Source organism: Rhinoraja longicauda, chromosome 10, assembly GCF_053455715.1.
Source record: "Rhinoraja longicauda isolate Sanriku21f chromosome 10, sRhiLon1.1, whole genome shotgun sequence".
NCBI classification, from domain to species: Eukaryota; Metazoa; Chordata; class Chondrichthyes; order Rajiformes; family Arhynchobatidae; genus Rhinoraja; species Rhinoraja longicauda.
In genome coordinates this window covers 51,790,234-51,807,733 of record NC_135962.1, presented here as the reverse complement: position 1 = coordinate 51,807,733, position 17,500 = coordinate 51,790,234, and the positions used below count along the sequence as shown (strand labels likewise).

Below are 17,500 nucleotides of genomic sequence, written 5' to 3'. Positions count from 1 at the left end.
CCCCTTCCACCCCCATCCATCCATCCATCCATCCATCCCAGTCGTCTTCCCCTTCCACCCCCATCCATCCCAGTCGTCTTCCCCTTCCACCCCAATCCATCCATCCATCCATCCCAGTCGTCTTCCCCTTCCACCCCCATCCATCCCAGTCATCTTCCCCTTCCACCCCATCCATCCCAGTCGTCTTCCCCTTCCACCCCCATCCATCCCAGTCGTCTTCCCCTTCCACCCCCATCCATCCATCCATCCCAGTCGTCTTCCACTTCCACCCCCATCCATCCCAGTCGTCTTCCCCTTCCACCCCCATCCATCCATCCATCCATCCCAGTCGTCTTCCCCTTCCACCCCCATCCATCCATCCATTCATCCCAGTCGTCTTCCCCTTCCACCCCCATCCATCCATCCATCCATCCCAGTCGTCTTTCCTTTCCACCCCCATCCCAGTCATTAATGATTTAGATGATGAAGGGATTGCAAGTACCATTAGCAAATTTGCAGATGACCCAAAGCTGGGTGGTAGTGTGAACTGTGAGGAGGATGCTATGAGGACGCAGGGTGACTTGGACAGGTTGTGTGAGTGGGCGGATGCATGGCAGATGCAGTTTAATGTGGATAAATGTGAGAACAGGAAGGCAGATTATTATAGACAATAGACAATAGGTGCAGGAGGAGGCCATTCGGCCCTTCGAGCCAGCACCATCATTCAATGTGATCGTGGCTGATCATTCTCAATCAGTATCCCGTTCCTGCCTTCTCCCCATACCCCCTGACTCTGCTATCCTTAAGAGCTCTATCTAGCTCTCTCTTGAAAGTACCCAGCGAATTGGCCTCCACTGCCTTCTGAGGCAGAGAATTCCACTGATTTACAACTCTCTGACTGAAAAAGGTTTTCCTCATCTCCGTTCTAAATGGCCTACCCCTTATTCTTAAACTGTGGCCCCTGGTTCTGGACTCCCCCAACATTGGGAACATTATTATCTGAATGGTTTCAAGTTAGGAAATGGGGAAGTACAAAGACATCTGGGTGTCCTCGTGCATCAGTCACTGAAAGTGAGCATGCAGGTACAGCAGGCAGTGAAGAAAGCCAATGGCATGTTGGCCTTCATGACAAGAGGAGTTGAGTATAGGAGCAAAGAGGTCCTTCTGCAGTTGTACAGGGCCCAAGTGAGACCGCACCTGGAGTACTGTGTGCAGTTTTGGTCTCCATATTTGAGGAAGGACATTCTTGCTATTGAGGGAGTACAGCGTAGGTTCACCAGGTTAATTCCTGGGATGGCGGGACTGTCGTATGGTGAAAGACTAGAGCGACTGGGCTTGTATACACTGGAATTTAGAAGGATGAGAGGGGATCTTATTGAAGCATATACAATTCTTAAAGGATTGGACAGGCTAGATGCAGGAAAAATGTTCCCGATGTTGGGGGAGTCCAGAACCAAGGGGTCACAATTTAAGAATAAGATGTAGGCCATTTAGAACTGAGATGAGGAAAAACTTTTTCACCCAGAAAATTGTGAATCTGTGGAATTCTCTGCCACAGAAGGCAGTGGAGGCCAATTCACTGGATGTTTTCAAGAGAGAGTTAGATTTAACTCTTAGTGCTAAAGGAATCGAGGGACATGGGGAGAAAGCAGGAACGGGGGTACTGATTGTGGATGATCAGCCATGGTCATATTGAATGGCGGTGCTGGCTGGAAGGGCCAAATGGCCTCCTCCTGCACCTATTTTTCTATAGATGTTTCTATGTTTTTACTTGATTGTGGAGGAAGGAACTGCAGATGCTGGTTTAAATCGAAGATAGGCACTTGATTGTGTTCGATGGGCCGACTCGTTATGTTTCAGTGTGCGTGACTCTCTTTATCGAGGTGAAGCGGGAAAAGATTTAATAGGAATCCGAGGGGTAACTTTTTCCACACAAAGGGTGGTTTAGGTTTATTAACGTCATACATACCGAAGTACAATTAAAAAGCTTTATCTGTCCTATCAAATCAGATAATTCTATACATTTTTCACACAAAGGGTGGTGGGTGTATGGAACACGCTGCCAGAGGAGGTAGTTGAGGCAGGGACTATCCCGACGTTTAAGAAACAGATACATGGAAAGGACAGGTTTGGAGGGATATGGACCAAACGTGGACAAGTGGGATGAGTGTGGCTGGGGACATGTTGACCGACCGGTGTGGGCAAGTTGGGCCGAAGGGCCTCTTTCCACGCTGTGTCACTCTTTGACTATGAGAGATACTTGATTGTCTTTGATGGCCATGACTCTTTGCTTCTGTGCGCGTGTGCGTGTGAGTGTGACTCTCTATCAAGAGAGACTTCCAATCATTTGAAAGGCAAGTTAAGCAGAGCAAAAGCGGAGACCAATGTTGAGGCGGGTGAGCTCAAGGCAAGAGAAACGAGGGACCTGCAGTCTTCAGTCGGCCAGGCAGAGTCGGTGGCCAGAGAACGAGTAAATGCAATTTTGGGAGAGAGAGCTCAAACTGTGCCTGCCGCTTGCCCTGAGTATTTTTTTTACCATTTCTGTTTTCGTTTTGAAGTTATCCAGTAACTTGGATTATAATTAATTTATAATTCATTATAAATTATAATTAATTTCACGATTTCCTTTTCTGAAAAAAAAATGTCCTCGGAGCTAAATTCAATTGTGAACCAAATTAATCCATTAAGTACTAGAAATACCGAGGTCAGACACCACCTGTGGCAAGAGAAACAGCGGCAATGATAGCTTGCCCTGAGTGAAATGTTAACTGCGTTCTGTTGTCCTTGCTGTCTGACCTGTGCCTAATCAGCGTTTAATGTTTTTATATTAATTCCCACACTATTTGTTTTCTCATGCTGTATAAATACCGATTGTAACTTTATTGTTGAATTTCCTCTGTCTTTTTCCTGCTCAAGGTTACTTTTAAAAGGGAAATATTTGAAATGAGTACAATGTAGTGGATCTTTTCCAAGCAACAAATTCCATTTTTTTTTCCATCCACCAGCAAAACAAAATATTCCCAGTGATCTCTTGTCTGATACTCATATTCTCCCGTCAACTATACTCAGTTTAGTTTATTGTCACGTGTACCGAGGTACAGTGAAAAGCTTTTGTTGCCTGTTATCCAGTCAGCGGAAAGACAATACTTGATTACAATTGAGCCATTTCATGTATGGATGCATGATAAGGGAATAACGTTTAGTGCAAGGTAAAGCCAGCAAAGTCTGATCAAGGATAGTCCGAGGGTCACCAATGAGGTAGACGGTAGTTTAGGACTGCATCTGGTTGCTAACTACTATCTATCTCATTGGTGACCCTCGGACTATCCTTGATCGGACTTTGCTGGCTTTAACAAAAAACGACATAATTTTCTATTTTATATTAAGACCATGTTTGGGTCTGTACAGCTTAATCACACTCTGCAATTCCTAATATTGGGACAACTTGTTGTTAATTCAAATTCTGAAAACTCATGAGATATTTTGACATCTGAAAAAAAACGAGACATAACAGACCTGTTATTTTTATTGAATTGTTTTGTTCCTCCCCTTCTGCATTAAAAAACTAATTTTCATCACAAAATTTAAATGTTCCGATTTTGTAAAATTTAGTAGACTTCTCAGATGTACTGTGCGTTAGAGTTAACAGTGCCCAATACAGAATCTTTGGGCGGCACGCTGGTGCAGCGGTAGAGTTGCTGCCTTACAGACCTGGGTTCAATCCTGACTACAGGTCTCATCTGTACGGAGTTTGTACATTCTCCCCATGACCACGTGGGTTTTCTCCAGGAGCTGCAGTTACCGCCCACAGTCCAAAGATATGGAGGTTTGTGGGTTAATTGGCTTTAGTCAGAATTGTAAATTGTCCCCAGTGTGTAGGATAGTGCTAGTATGCCTGGTTGGCGCTGATTCAGTGGGCTGAAGGGCCTGTTTTGCAGTATCTCTAAACTAGACTAAACTAAACTTTCACCAGAACAATTTCAGAAATGGCCTTGGCGAGTTAAATTTATGAATCAAGAATAATTCCATATTTGTTTGTGCAAAAATATCACACTTAACAGTGGAATAATGTCCATGACAGGTACCTGAATCTTACATATTACCCCGCATTTCAAATCTTTGTGGCATAATTCACAATCAGCCATTTCCAGTGCCATTATCTGATGACTATGTAAAAGTAATTTATGTTTAGAACAACTGGAATTTAAGAGCTGTATGCGTGGCTTTAAGAGCCATAGGCATGATATTCATATCCCTGCTGTTTGTGTCTACTTTAGATAGGAGAATGCAGCGAAGATTTATCCAAATAACATTCAAAATGTGCAGAATGTCACAGCTGACACGTCCAATTAGCAGGTTTGGTTTAGGCTGCGGAGATAGCTGGTTGCGGTTTCTCAGTTATTTCGTTGATGCATGTCATACCTTTGAATGATTTATTCTGGCAGTGGGAGATCTGTCTTTGGAGGAATGGAATTATAAGTGGTTTCCAGGCATGAGAAGTATTTTCTTTTTTTTTTTTAAAGTCCGCGATGGCTTAGATAATAAATGGAATGCCGAGGTGTTACCAGTTGACGCAAACCAGGTTTGTATCAGTTTCGATCTTTGAAGGTACAGGAGGAGCATGAAATCCTCAGGGTTAAAAAAACAAACAGTGTGCCACGGCTGGTAGAGCTGCTGCCTCGCAGCGCCAGAGACCCCGGTTCGATTCTGACTTGGGGTACTGTCCGTGTGGAGTTGGCACATTCTCTCTCCTGGTTCCCTCAGAGCGCTCCGATTTCCTCCCTCATCTCCAAAACGTGCGGGTTTGTAGGTTAATTGGCCTTCTGTAAATTGCCTCTGGGGTGTACGGGATGGATGAGAATTTGGGATAACATGGAACTAGTGTGAACGGGTGATCGATGCTCGATGTGGACTCAGTGAGCCAAAGGGCCTATAGTCTAAAGCAAACTATGCACCTGTCCAAGTATCTTTTAATTGTCATAACTGTACCCACTTCTACCAACGATGACGTTTAAAAGATGCACATTAACACGACCAAATCCATGTTCCCTGTCTAGTCACACACCATACTGAATTGGAAGTATATTGCAGGCATATTCATTGTTTGTGAGTCGAGACCCTCCAATGCCCTACCAAACAGCACTGTTGGAATACTTTCTGCGGAAGGACTTCAGCAGTTCAAGAAGGCTGTTCACAGTTTAGCTTAGAGATACAGGGTTGAAACAGGCCCACCGAGTCAGCACCGACCAGCGATCCTCATACATTAACACTACCCTACACACACTTGGGACAATTTTACATTTTACATCAAGCCGATTAACGTACAAAACTGCACGTCTTTGAAGTGTTGGAGGAATCCAAAGTTCTCGGAGAAAACCCACGCAAGTCACGGGGAGAACGTACAATCTCCGCACAGACAAGCACCCATAGTCATGATCGAACCTGGGTCTCTGGCGCTGTAAGGCAGTAGGTCTACCGCTGCACCACCATGCTCCCCTTTTTACAAAGGCATTAGGGAGAGGAAAGAAATATTGGCCTTGCCAGTATTGCCGAGATCCTGATATAGAAATAATAAATAAAACATTCATTATTTTTCTGAATTCTCCTGCTCTCGATCCTAAGTAGCTAACCTCTCTCTATTGAGGCTATGTCCCCTGTTTCTAAGCTTGCTATAGACTTGATGATCATTCTCAAAGTCCGTCTGTGGAAGATAAATTTGTGCTTTCACGGAATCCGAAATGAATATTTTATTGAGCTCCTCTTTCAATGGAGAGGGTATATATTGCAATAACATTTGTTCATCTTTATAACTGCTGATTCCTATTCCAAAACGTCTTTTGAGGTTCAAACATAGAAACATAGAAAATAGGTGCAGGAGGAGGCCATTTGGACCTTCGAGAATGCACTGCCATTCATTGTGATCATGGCTGATCATCCACAATACATCATCATCTATTCCACAAGATTTCTAACGTCCCCACTTTAAATGGGGGACGAGCTTCAATGAGATTGCTGTCGATGAACTGTCGTGATGGTTTATTTATTAATATGGAAATTGTCAACTTTGGTGTTGAGTCAATTTAAGGTAGCATTCATTTACTTAAAACTAATTATTAAAGTTTAGATTATTTGATTATGTTTGCATGATCCTCAAAACAGAGTCAACGCAGAGTCTCTTGCCCAGAGTAGGTGAATCGAGGACCAGAGGACATAGGTTTACGGTGAAGGGGAAAAGATTTAATATGAATCTGAGGGGTAACTTTATCACACAGAGGGTGGTGGGCATATGGAACAAGCTGCCAGAGGAGGTAGTTGAGGCTGGGATTATCCCAACGTACAGGTTTGCAGGGATATGGACCAAACGCGGGCAGGTGGGACTAGTGTAGCTGGGACATGTTGGCCGATGTGGGTAAGTTGGGCCGAAGGGCCTGTTTCCGCGCTGTATCATTCTATGACTTGGACTCCCAGCGACAGTATTACTTTCACTTTCTGAAGACTTATGTCAGATATGTGTAAATATGTAATATTACTCACACTTTACTCAAGGCAATGAATACCTCATTGGTTGTAAAACACTTTGAGATAACCTGACGTTTTGAAAAGGCGGTGTTAAAATGAAGGTGTTAGTCTCTTTGATGGACGGATTAACGTTATCCATGCAATAAAAGCTGCACTGATTATATCAACCAGTTCAGCTGCATTGACATGTTATTCTTGAAACTGTTATCCTTGCAAAAAAAGCTGCACTCTGATTACATCAGCCATTTTTTTTCTTCTAATCTGTGCTGTTTATCGAAGGATTACACTGAGCATATTCAAATACCCAGTGTATTGGCCAAAGAAACATATTTAATTTTACAGCTATGATCCTCCTTGGAAATGATGGGTCCTTTCTAAGCTCCTGTGTTTGATGTAACCCTCACCGATATGCTTGTGTGATTATTCTGTTGTGAAGTAGCCTCTATTTTGAATGCTGTGCTGTATATTTCTATTTTGCTGGACTTAAAAAGAGCAGGGAGGAACGGCAATTGTTTTTTTTACACCGAAGATAGACACAAAACGCTGGAGTAACGGGCAGCATCGCTGGAGAGAAGGAATGGGTGACGTTTCGGGTCGAAGAAGGGCCCAGCCCGAAACGTCACCCATTCCTTCTCTCCAGAGTTGCTGCCTGTCCCGCTGAGTTACTCCCTCATTTTGTGTCTGTCTTAGACTGAAAAGAGTGTTGGGTTAAAACCAATAAAACAGAGTTATTTGTATGAAAGGCTGTCTGTTGGTTTGGAACAACTATATGTGGATCTAGGTAGAGGTAGAAAGGTCCAGGTGCTGCCCTGTGCTTTCTTGAAAAAAATGCTGGCTCATGGCCGTTCAAAGTAGAGTAGCATTTGGGATGAGAGTGGGATCCTCGTAGGATACGTGGTCAACCCGAGGAGCACTTTAGCAACCGACTGGTTCCACCAAGATGCAGCACAGAAGGCCACAGGAGATCCTTCTTCCCTGTGGCTATCAAACTGTACAACCACCCCTTTCTGTAGTGGGGTAGTCTGACTCCTCTCCCCCCTCTTTCCTCCCCAATCCTTGCACGGCCCCAATCCTGCACTTTCCACTCGCCACTTTAATTTCATGTTTCATGTATCTTGTTGTGTTTTATGACTGTTGGCAGACCAATTCCCCTCCTGGGATAAGTAATGTTCTATCGTATCGGGACTTTAGAGACGCTCAGCTCAGCGTAGGCGGCATTCGACAAACCATAGCATCCACCAACACCTGATGTGTGGGCAGGAGTGGGGGCTTGCATGAAGATGGGGGCACGGTGGCGCAGTGGTAGAGTTGCTGTCTTACAGCGTCAAAGACCCGGGTTCGATCCTGACTACAGGTGCTGTCTGTACGGAGTTTGTACGTTCTCCCCATGACCTGCGTGGGTTTTCTCCGGAGGCTTCAGTTTCCTCCCACGCACCAAAGACGTACAGGTTTGTAGGTTAACTGGCTTGGTTAAAATTATAATTTGTCCCTTGTGTGTGTAGGGTAGTGTTAATGTGCGGGGATTGCTGGACGGCTCGGACTCGGTGGGCCGAAGGGCCTGTCTCCGCGCTGTATCTCTAAACTAAACTAACCTGAAAACTTGCTTCAGGTGTGGGAGAGCATGCATGTCTTACATTCGTACTCGTCCATGGATCCAGAGTGGAAACTAATCATCCTTGATCCTGAGGGACATTTTTTAGAGGAAAAAAATGGTAAAAGAGAGACAAACCTCCTGTATTTTCAAACAAACCCAGGGTTTGGAATTCTAGAGGGATGTGGGGGCATGAGTGGGGACTTGCATTAAGGAGGGAGGTCAAATTGGGGACATTTTAGGGGGAGGGTAGGCAAAGAAAGAATATAACCAAAAGGGGAAAATAAATGATTAATTTTCCTTTGCAAGTGAACACACTGGCAGCATTCACCACACCAGACTGATCTTTGTGTATTTAGTCAACTGCACAGGTGGTTCACGAAATTGGTTTCAACCATCTTCTTTGGGATAAAGCACGCAAAGTGCTGGAGGAACTCAGCGGGTCAGGCAGCCTAGGCTTCGGGCCTGGAAACGCGGAGGAGGAATCCGTGTCAGAAATGAGCCACTGCATATTTTGCTCGATTTCCTGCAAGCCGTTTGCTTCACGGATGACATCATGTATTTACTGAAAGAGAGACGTTAAGAATGTAAGCGGGAAGAATGCGGGCAGTCAAGTTTGGAGCAGGAATGTAGATGATAAGGAAGTGGAATGCAAGGAAAGTGTATCCGTTCACCTGTTTGAATCCATTAGCACTGTTTGACCTTGTGATGCACCTGCAACAGGTGAACACAAACACCTTGTCCTCCTCTCACTGAAACACCAGCATTGTGAAAATAACGTTTAAACGGTGGGTTTTTAAATGTTTGCATTTAAACTTCTTCTGTGTTTGATGTGTGATGCACTGAATTTGAAAGCTCTTCCATGTCCTAGTTATGTGGTAAACATAGAAACATAGAAAATAGGTGCAGGAGTAGGCCATTCGGCCCTTCGAGCCTGCACCGCCATTCAATATGATCATGGCTGATCATCCAGCTCAGTAACCTGTACCTGCCTTCTCTCCATACCCCCTGATCCCTTTAGCCACAAGGGCCACATCTAACTCCCTCTTAAATATAGCCAATGAACTGGCCTCAACTACCTTCTGTGGCAGAGAATTCCACAGACTCACCACTCTCTGTGTGAAGAAATGTTTTCTCATCTTGGTCCTAAAAGACTTCCCCCTTATCCTTAAGCTGTGACCCCTGGTTCTGGACTTCCCCAACATCGGGAACAATCTTCCCGCATCTAGCCTCTCCAACCCCTTAAGAATTTTATATGTTTCAATAAGATCCCCCCCTCAGTCTTCTAAATTCCAGCGAGTACAAGCCTAGTCTTTCCAGTCTTTCTTCATATGAAAGTCCTGCCATCCCAGGGATCAATCTGGTGAACCTTCTCTGTACTCCCTCTAAGGCTAGAATGTCTTTCTGGTAGTTTGAAAGGAACCAAAGAGGAAATGTTTGTTAGTCATTCATTTCCTGCACTGTTTTCCACCAGTACTGGTCCACCACCAGTCTTCCGGCAACTGGCGTTCCGGCACCTCCTCAAATTCGGACAAGATGCAGCGCCGGAGATTCAGGTTCGATCCTGACTACGGGTGCTGCACTGTAAGGAGTTTGTACGTTCTCCCTGTGACCTGCGTGGGTTTTCTCCGAGATCTTCGGTTTCCTCCCACACTCCAAAGACGTACAGGTATGTAGGTTAATTGGCTGGGTAAAATGTAAAAATTGTCCCTAGTGGGTGTAGGATAGTGTTAATGTACGGGGATCGCTGGGCGGCACGGACTTGGAGGGCCGAAAAGGCCTGTTTCCGGCTGTATATATATGATATGATATGATATGACAAGAGTGCACTTGGAAGTCCCCCCGAAAATGTGGCGTCTCAGCCGGGTGAGGCAGCCGATCTCGACCTCGTCGGGACTTCCGCGGCCGATCGGCGGGTGGAATTTGCCCCCTGCGGCCAGGGCTTTCAAACTCTGGCCCGGTTGGAGCCGGCAGATCAGTTCCCATTCCTTCTCTGCAGAGATGATGCTGAGTTACTCCAGCATTTTCGTGTCTGATCTTCGGTGTAAACCAGCATGCGCATTTCCTCCCTACTGATAATGAGGCACTCTCGATTCTCTTGTCCCCTGAATAGTAAATGCTCTTTACCGATACCAGTTACACCTAATCTCCCCTTGTGGGCATGTTGATGAAATGGGAAAAATCCTCTTAACGCAGAAGGCTTGAAAGCTTTGAAACTCTCTACCCCAGATGCCTGTGGAGGCTCAATTGGTTTGTTCATTCAAAACACACTTCAATAGATTTCTGGATCTTAAAGGAATCAAGGGTTATGGGGAAAGTAAGGCAAAATGAGGCTGAGTTACAAGACCAGCCATGGGGATATGGGCCAAAGGGCCTGTTTACTTGCTGCATGACTACAATGAATGGTGCAGCAGACACGAAGAACCAGGTAGACACAAAATGCTGCAGTAACTCAGCGGGTCAGGCAGCATCTCTGGAGAAAAGGAATAGGTGACATCTCAGGTCGTGACCCTTCTTCAGACCAGGTGCTTCCTTTTCCTATTTTTGTGTTTTTTTTATGGTATGTCAAGGGACAAAATTAAAAAAAACCATAATATTAGCTGAAAAACGTAATTGGAATTTTGGCGACACAGTGGTAGAGTTGCTGCCTTACAACATCAGAAACCCGGGTTCAATCCTGACTCTGACTGTACAGAGTTTGTACGTTCTGGGAAGTCTTTTATCTTTCAGTCTAAAGAAGGATTCCGACCCGAAACAGTATCACCTATTCCTTTTCTCCAGAGATGTTCCCTCACCCTTTATGAGTTACTCCAGCATTTTGTGTCTTTCTTCGGTGTAAACCAGCATCTGCAGTTCCTTCCCACACAAGCCATAGAAATCTGTCCTCGTTGCCTTGATAGTTACCGTAAACCACAGTCTCGGATCTTCATGGGCAGACACAAAATGCTGAAGTAACTCAGCGGGTCAGGCAGCCTCTCGGGAGAGAAGGAATGGGTGACGTTTCGGGCCGAGAGCCTTCTTCAGACTGAAGGATGTTGCTGAACTCTCGTCGGAGAGAGGAGGAGAACTTCTTCAAAGTTGACGTAGATTTAGATTTAGATTTTTTTAGATTTAGAGATACAGCGCGGAAACAGGCCCTTCGGCCCACTGAGTCCGCGCCGCCCAGCGATCCCCGCACATTAACACTATCCTACACACACTAGGGACAATTTTTACATTTACCCAGTCAATTAACCTACATACCTGTACGTCTTTGGAGTGTGGGAGGAAACCGAAGATCTCAGAGAAAACCCACGCAGGTCACGGGGAGAATGTACAAACTCCGTACAGACGGCGCCCATAGTCAGGATCGAACCTGAGTCTCCGGCGCTGCATTCGCTGTAAGGCAGCAGCTCTACCGCTGCGCCACCGTGCCGCCCGACGTACCTTGAGGAGATTTGGCAGTGGAGTGGCAAAATGTGTAGGAAAGAACTGCAGGTGCTGGTTTAAATCGAAGGTGGACACAAAATGCTGGAGTAACTCCGCGGGCCAGGCAGCATCTCGGGAGAGAAGGAATGGGTGACGTTTCGGGTCGAGACCCTTCTTCACCCTCTCCTGGGGAATGCAATGCCTGAAATTTAAAAAAAAGCTTTCACTAGACTTGGTAACCTATAATTGGCTGTGTTAAGTGGATTAGATCTGGAGTTTTACCACACAGGCGCAATATAGAAATATAGAAAATAGGTGCAGGAGGAGGCCATTCGGCCCTTCGAGCCATTCATTGTGATCATGGCTGATCATCCACAATCAGTAACCCGTGCTTGCCTTCTCCCCATATCCCTTGATTCCACTAGCACCCAGAGCTCTATCTAACTCTCTCTTAAATCCATGCAGTGATTTGGCCTCCACTGCCCTATCTACTACACAGGCCACGGTATTCTATATGTTCTTAAAGTAGAAATGCACATTCACTACACCCTCTAAACCAAATCAGCTCAACCACAGGGCATGTGGGAATACGGATGGCTCAGCAAATTACATTTCCCCCTCCAAGGCACTATAAATGCCTTGTACTGAGCCGCAGCGGCTAGTGCAGTGCAGCTTAAAACTCTTCAGCGTTTCGACAACAAGGTGTGTTACATTGAGATTGAATTTCACAATCGCTCGCCATGGGGTAGGAATTCAATGGAAGCGAAATGCGGATGCAGAGTTTTAATATCAATATATCTTAACGGCATTGTGTGGTTTCCGCATACAATAGATGGCCAATCTCATGAATTACAACTTCTTAGGCCCCCCTCGGTCATGGCTGCCCATGGGCGATGCATCCTAGTCGGCTGCTTGCTCCACACCTCAGCTAGAGCAGTGTCGCTTGTGGCTGAAGAGACCAATGCGGGAGTGACAGTCTCTGTCGCAAAGGTCACATTTGTGTGTGGTCTCTGGTCTGTTGAAGTTGCTGCGCTCCTTTCTGCGTGCCCGCTTGTCTACCGCTGCATTCATCAGTTTCTCTTGCCCCGTTTTGAGATGTTGGCTCAGGTTACCTCTCCACCTCGTGCTGTCAGCTGCAAGGCTCTCCCAGGACTCCACATCGATGTCGAGCGCCTTCAAATCTCTCTTGCAGACCATCCTTGTAACGTAGCTGGGGGGATTACAACTTAACCCAATGCCAATAGAAGGAAGTGTCTTCCATTCATCGAGGCTTTGCTGTCAGTGAGTTTATCATTAAAAAAAATAGTATTTTAATACTCGAGGGGAATGAGACCACAGGGATTAAAACAGAGGCAGTGCCACACACTTGCAGATACGATGGTACAAGGAACGACGGATGCCGGTTTACAACAACAAAATACGAACTGGAGTAACTCAGCGGGTCAGGCAGCGTCTCTGGAGAACATGGATGGGTGACGGTTCAGGTCGGGGCCCTTCTTCACACATCACAAAATCACGTGGGCGGTGAATCTGTGGAATTCTTTGCCACAGAAGGCTGTGGAGGTCAAGTCAGTGGATATGTTTAAGGCAGAGACGGATAGATTCTTGATTAGTACGGGTGTCAGGGGTTACGGGGAGAAGGCAGGAGAATGGGGATAGGAGGGAGTGGTAGATCAGCCATGGTTGAATGGCGGAGTGGACTTGATGGGCCGAGTGGCCTAATTCTGCTCCTATTACTTACGACCTTATGACATCCCCAATTTGTTCAAACTGGAATAATGTCTCGGCAGGCAGTGATTCCTGCCCTATGGGTGGACTAAACACCGTGTTTACGCCTGAAGGGTGATTGCCAATGCTCAGGCTGTGACGTGCTGCAGTCAAACGCTCACTTTCAAGGCTCTTGTGCAAGCATTTGGCTTGGATTAGAAGGGGGCCTGGAGATTGTGAAGGTGTACATCCCAGCTGAGAGAAAATCACGAGGAGCAAAATAAAACCAAAACCTAGTAGTAATTCAATCAATTGAGAAGGAAGTCTCATCCTTTAGGCTGTAGACTTTGGAGATACAGCCCGGAAACAGGTCCTTCACCGTGCCGACCAGCGATCACCCCGTACACTAACACTATCCTACTCATTAGGGACGATTTACCGAAGCCAATTAAACCTACAAACCTGTATGTCTTTGGAATGTGGGAGTAAGACAGATCACCCGGAGAAAACCCCACGCGGTCACGGGCACAAGGTACAAACTCCGCTCAGACAGCACCCGTAGTCAGGATCGCACCTGGGGCTCTGGCACTGTGAGGCGGCAACTCTATCGCTGCGCCACCGTGCTGCTCTAAACGAATGGTATGTTAGCATTCGTAGCAAGAGGATTTGAGTATAGGAGCAGGGAGGTTCTGCTGCAGTTGTACAGGGCCTTGGTGAGACCGCACCTGGAGTATTGTGTACAGTTTTGGTCTCCTAATCTGAGGAAAGACATTCTAGCTTTAGAGGGAGTACAGAGAAGGTTCACCAGATTGATCCCTGGGATGGCAGGACTTTCACATAAAGAAAGACTGGATAGACTCGGCTTGTACTCGCTGGAATTTAGAAGACTGAGGGGGGACCTTATTGAAACATATAAAATTCTTAAGGGGTTGGAGAGGCTAGATGCGGGAAGATTGTTCCCGATGTTGGGGAAGTCCAGAACCAGGGGTCACAGCTTAAGGATAAGGGGGAAGTCTTTTAGGACCGAGATGAGAAAACATTTCTTCACACAGAGAGTGGTGAATCTGTGGAATTCTCTGCCACAGAAGGTAGTTGAGGCCAGTTCATTGGCTATATTTAAGAGGGAGTTAGATGTGGCCCTTGTGGCTAAAGGGATCAGGGGGTATGGAGAGAAGGCAGGTACAGGTTACTGAGCTGGATGATCAGCCATGATCATATTGAATGGCGGTGCGTACAGGCTCGAAGGGCCGAATGGCCTACTCCTGCACCTATTTTCTGTTTCTATGTTTCTAAACCAAGTGTGTTCTCCAGGGATGCTGCCTGACCTGCTGAGTTACTCCCAACACTTTTTTTTACCAACCAGCATTTGCAGCTCCTTGTTTCTGCTTCTCAACTCTCATTACAATTGCAGGCGATGTGAAAATGCTTTCCGGCACTTGTCAGGGGTCCTTTTATTTTCCATACCAATGCTATCGCTTCTCAAGAAGACACGGAGGGCTGCGGTAACTCAGCGTGTCAGGAAGCACCTCTGGAAAATGTGGTTCGGCAGCGTTTTGGGTCAGGACCCTTCTTCAGACTCAACACGTCACCCGTCTATATCACGACCCAAAATGTCGCCGATCCACTTTCTCCAGAGATGCAGAGACCTCCTCCAGAGAGGTGGAATCGAGAACCAGGGGACATAGGCTTAAGGTGAGGGGGGAAAGATTTAATAGGAATCTGAGGGGTAACTTTTTAAAACAAAGGGTGGTGGATGCATGGTACAAGCTGCCGGGGGGGGAGGGAGTTAAGGCAGGTACTATGCCACGTCGAATAAATATTTAGGCAGGTACATGGATAGGGTAGGTTTAGAGGGATATGGGCCAAAAGATGGCAGGTGGGACTCGTGTAGACGGGGCATGTTGGTTGGCGTGGGCAAGTGTCTGTTTCCATGCTGTACGACTCTCCGATTCTAAGCTGCTTGACCTGCTGAGTTACTCCAATCTTTTTGTGTAAACCAGCATCTGCAGTTCGTTGTTTCTGCCTCTTGTTTCTCAATGGGCTCCACCCTCCCTTGGTCATCTGTTGCCGGCCCTGATTTGTTCTGACCGTTACCTACCTCCAGGTCTCCCCACCCCTCTCTCGATATTTAGTTTGAAGGAGGACTCCGGTCCAAAAACGTCACCCATCCATTTTCTCTCCCAGAGATGCTGCCCGACCCGCTGAGTTACTCCAGCACTCTGTGTCCACCTTGCTTCTCAATCCCAGTTCATGGTGACCTGCAGCAGAATGTGGATGGCTTAAATGGCTTACCCCTGCAGTTGGAAGTAAGGACTCCTCTACGTACGGGCAAAACACTGTTGGAATGCAGGGGCTGTTAACCGCTCCAAAGGCACTCCTTCATTATGCTGTTGTGGCCTTTGTCTCTGGAATCGCTGTGGGATTTAATTGAGGAAGGATGAGGCGGGTGGGGGTGGGGGTGGAGTGCGTTGGCGAAAGGCACCGTTTCTCATCGGGAACGCCTCGCAAGGGGGAGCGCTGCTCGGACTGTGAAACCACAGCGACAAGCCGTTCCCAGCGAGACCGTGACTGGTGCAGGGAAGGGAAAGACGGCTTCTCTTGTCAGTTGCCTTTTCCCTGGCCCGACTGTGCAATTCTCATTCACGCGGGCCTCCTTTCATCCAGGTCCCCGTACTCTCCACAGCAGAGGAGACAACAAACAAAGGGGCACTGGAGGAAGACGGTTGCTTTGAAACCTCAGAGGGTGGGGATGGGGACGGGTCTCGCTTTGTGAAGCCGGCCCTTTGTCTGGGTAATTGGATTCTAGCTGATTGGACCCTGGGGCCCCAATAGGTGAATGGGTTGAGCAGAGTCGGCAGCAGGGACATTGTGTGGGGGGGGGGATTGATGGCTGCAGACCCCGCCCGGGTGCTATCTCCAACGGCAAATGTTTTTCTTTATTGCCATTGCAGCTGCATGGGCAGTGTTACAATAAAAGCTCGGGGCTCTGAGCACGTGCACAGATCACTGCCGATAACGGCAAAGAGGCGGCCATTTTGACCGCAGCTCCAGAGCATGTGACAAACGGTCCCATGGCACCATCCGTACCCACTGTGGGCCTGAGTTTAATCCTAACCCATTTATCATTGCTGCGGCATCTCTTTAAGATGCACTTTTAAAAATTAAAAAAAACAATTTCTCTTCCCGCGAGAGTCTTAGTTTAGGAATGGGTGACTTAGTTTAGGAACGTCACCCATTCCTTCTCTCCAGAGATGCTGCCTGTCCCGCTCAGTTACTCCAGCTTTTCGTGTCTATCTTTGGTTTAAACCAGCAGCTGCAGTTCCTTCCTACATAGTCTTAGTTTAGTTTGGAGATACAGCACGGAAACAGGCCCATCGGCCCACCGAGTCCGTGCTGACCCGTGATCCCCGCACGCTAACACTGTCCTACGCACACTGGGGACAATTTCCAATCTTTACCAAAACCAATGGCCCACAAACCTGATCTCCCGGTGGCTGAGCACTTCAACTCCCCCTCCCATTCCCAGTCTGATCTTTCTGTCATGGGCCTCCTCCAGTGCCATAGTGAGGCCCACCGGAAATTGGAGGAACAGCACCTCATATTTCGCCTGGGCAGCTTGCAGCCCAGTGGTATGAACATTGACTTCTCCAACTTTAGATAGTCCCTCTGTCCCTCTCTTCCCCTCCTCCTTCCCAGATCTCCCTCTATCTCTTCCTGTCTCCACCTGCATCCTTCCTTTGTCCCGCCCCCCTGACATCAGTCTGAAGAAGGGTCTCGACCCGAAACGTCACCCATTCCTTCTCTCCCGAGATGCTGCCTGACCTGCTGAGTTACTCCAGCATTTTGTGAATAAATACCTTCGATTTGTACCAGCATCTGCAGTTATTTTCTTATACAAATCTGTACGTCTTTGGAGTGTGGGAGGAAACCAGCGCACCCGGGGAAAACCCACGCGGTCGCAGGGAGAATGTACAGGCTCGGTACAGACAGGACCCGTGGTCAGAATCGAACCCGGGACTCTGGCGCTGTAAGGCAGCAACTCTGCCTCCCTTCCCTCATTTCTGATGAAGGGTCGCAGAACCGAAACATTCACTATTTCTCTTTACATTGGCACTGCCTGAGCACTTTACAGAATAGTCCCTCTCTCTCTCCCCCTCTCTCTCTCTCTCCCCCTCTCTCCCCCCCTCTCTCCCCCCCTCTCTCCCCCCCTCTCTCTCCCCCCCTCTCTCTCCTCCTCTCTCTCCCCCTCTCTCTCTCCCCCTCTCTCTCTCCCCCTCTCTCTCTCCCCCTCTCTCT

General features: G+C 47.1%; 1 protein-coding gene across 5 annotated transcripts in view; it reads left to right on the top strand.

Moving 5' to 3' along the window:
• Positions 1-17,500, top strand: part of LOC144597448 (coiled-coil domain-containing protein 85C-like) — a 187,517-nt gene that overhangs the window by 3,216 nt on the left and 166,801 nt on the right. The gene's annotated exons all lie outside the window — the stretch shown is intronic.